Genomic DNA, 3,251 nt, shown 5'->3' with positions numbered 1-3,251 from the left:
CCTCTGGAGTGCTGGGATTAAAGGCGTGAGCCACCACGCCTGGCTAGGGAATGGGCTTTCAGTTAAGGTCTCTGGCCACTGTAAAACTGGAGAACTGATGGGAGTCTCTTCTGTGGGCCAGTCAATTCAAGTCAGAACTCGGGCACTTTAGACTGTAGCTACTTCCATCAAGCTTTTTTCCAATTCATTCTCTTCATTCAAACTCTGTTTAGTTTCTCATGTGGTCCAGTTTCTCTGAGCTCCCAAGGGAGGTAAGTATTTCAGAAGGAGAGATCCACTTCAGTTCCTTCTGCACACCAGATAGTACACATGAGGTATGATACTTTTGCACACATCCAGAATATTGACTGCAGGTAATTCCATAAAATGTCTTCCAGAGGTAATTTAAAGTTAAAAAGTTCTAGAAATGGATCTTTTCAAAATAATGTTAGGACTCGTTTCTCAATGAAATTACATCAATTTTCTTTTTTCCAAATTGAAGGGAAATATGACTGGTTTTCTGCCACACTAAAAACCCGCAGGCTGGTGATGTAGCTCCATGGGTAGAGTGCCTGTCTAGCAAGCATGAAGCTCTGGTTTAACCTCCACATCACACAAATGACTCTGTACACACCTCACCTGAAATCATACTACTCAGGAGGTAGAAGCAAGAATCAGTCCAGAGCTAGCCTAGGAAAAAATGAAACCCTATCTCAAAGGGACAATGTGTTTGTCAGTCAGGCTCACTGAGCAATTTTGTGTACCACGTTTGATTTTCTGTTTTTTTTCTTTCTAAAAGGATTTTATGGTTTTGTATGAACTGTTTGGACTAAAACCTTGGAAATGAGTTCTTGGTACTTGAACTTTGTACAGTCATATGTAAGTAGTATTGGTGCAGTGTTTGTTTGTTTTTGAGACAGGGTTTCTCTGTATAGCTCTGGCTGTCCTGGAACTCACTTTGTAGACCAGGTTGGCATCGAACTCAGAAATCCTCCTGCCTCTGCCTCCTGAGTGCTGGGATTAAAGGCATGTGCCACCACCCCTGGCTGTTTGTTTTTTAACTGTCTTATTGGGTTCTTATACCTCTACCTCCCTTCCAAGCCTCATTCTACCCTGATCCCTTTCAACCACCCCCTACCCTCACTAGGTAAGAGAGAGAAGGATAGAGGACGGGGGTGGGGGAGTGGGGGGTGGGGTGGGGTGGAGGAGTGGGGGGGGGGAGGTGTGTGTGTGACCTCTATAGGCTACTTCCAGCTCAGTAGGAATGTTGAGTTTCTTGGGGCTGTCCAATCTTGGTTGTCAGGATATCTCCAGTTTCCTCTTGTCTCTGCTCAGGGACACTTGACAAACCGTAACAAAGGCAATGGGAAGCAGAAGTCACCACAGGCCCTCTTGGGACTTTCCCATTTATACCCAAACTCCAGAGTCCCCAGAATTAAATTATCTGCAGGTGGCAAAGATCACACCCCGACTAGTGCATGAGGCAAATCCTAATCACCTGCTGTGAAGCAGCCTCTTATCTCACACCTGGGATTAAAACAAAAACATTCTCATAACTGGTTTTTAAGAGAAACTAAAATTCTCACTACAAAGCTGCATTTTTTTTTTTTGAGACTTGAGAATTCATATTCCTTGAAGGGCTAGCGCTATCAACTTTATTCAGCAGCAGAAAAAAGCATCCAAATTAAGGTTTTATGACAGATAGGGTAAGACAGGGCTTCAAGGTGGCTCAGTGAGTGGGTAGATATTATGGGGGTGATTTTTTTTTCTCTTAAAAAAAAAAACTTTGAGAATAAGATAAAGGCTTGTAGCCAAGTGTGATGGCCCATGCCATCATCCTAGCAACAGGGAGGCTGAAGCAGGAAGTCCTGGGCAGGGTTACAAAATGAGCCTAGCTCATAAAGCCCATCAAAATTTTCCCCCTGCTAGAACAAATCCCCCAAAAATAAATCCTTGAGGGTCAGGCTTGGACTGTCAGTTTTGGGACTCTTGATTTAACATAGCCCTGGCTGTTGTTCTGTGTCAGCCTCCTAGTGCTGGGATGGCAGGCATGGGTCACCACCAAGCTGTAGGTGCCAGTTCTGCCCTGCAGGCTTTTATCCAGCATGGCCCTCTGAGATGTTCCTCTGGCTCTTCATCTCCCCCAGGTGGAGTTATTTTATACTAAAGATAGGGACTATTGTCAAATCAAAGATGATTTTCAAATTGGAATCTTAATTTGAATACTGACTTGTGAATGTTGAAGACTACTTAAAATTGGGACTTATCCTGAAAACTTGTTATGATAAAGTGGATCAGGAGTTTTTTTTAAAAATTAGCACAGTGAAGCCAGCCTGGTCTACAGAGTGAGTTCCAGGACAGCCAGGACTACACACAGAAACGCAGTCTTGAAAAACAACAACAAAAAAACCAACAAAAATCCAACAAACAAACAAACAAACAAAAACCCCAAACAACAACAACAAACCAAAAACCTAGCACAGTGGTACTCAACCGGTGGGTCAGTATCCCTTTTGGGGGAGCCGAGTCCCATTATCAGGTAGCCTGCATTTCAGATATTTACATTACCATTTATAACTAGCAACATTATAGTCATGAAGTTGCAATTAAACAATTATGGTTCAGGGTCTCCACACATGAGGAACTGTATTAGAGGGTCCGAAGCATTAGGAAGGCTGAGTGCCACTGAAATAGCATTTACTAAAGATAGCTCAACTGCACAAAAGCTAGGCGACACAAACAATATAATCTGCAGTCAACTAAAGTTACAAGCCTGGGGACATGGAGCCTGGACACTTAAGAGAAATATCATAGCATTTCTATTATTAAAAAGCTGACATCTAATTTGTGGGGGTGACCTTTTTTTTTTTTTTTGGTTAGGTATTCCTTGAATGTGTATCTAGTGAAAGTGTTTATATCTCGGTTGTACAGACTAGTTTAGCTAACATGCCAAAAAAAAAAAAAAAAAGAATGTGCAAAGTCAGTCAGTAACTGTTGAAAATGATGCAAGACATTCCACAACGAACAAATTTAAATCAGTTTATCTTTTTCTGGAAGACGACTTGAAATCTGACCAGGGCTATTAATATTCAGTACCACAAACAATAACACAGAACTAAAAACTGCAAAACTGCAAAACCACAAGGGGTCGAGTAGGGAAACCAACTACAAGAGTTAGGGGGTCGGCCGGGCGGTGGTGGCGCACGCCTTTAATCCCAGCACTTGGGAGGCAGAGGCAGGCGGATTTCTGAGTTCGAGGCCAGCCTGGTCTA

This window comes from Mus caroli, chromosome 12, assembly GCF_900094665.2.
Source record: "Mus caroli chromosome 12, CAROLI_EIJ_v1.1, whole genome shotgun sequence".
NCBI classification, from domain to species: Eukaryota; Metazoa; Chordata; class Mammalia; order Rodentia; family Muridae; genus Mus; species Mus caroli.
Note: the sequence above shows the minus strand (reverse complement) of the source record.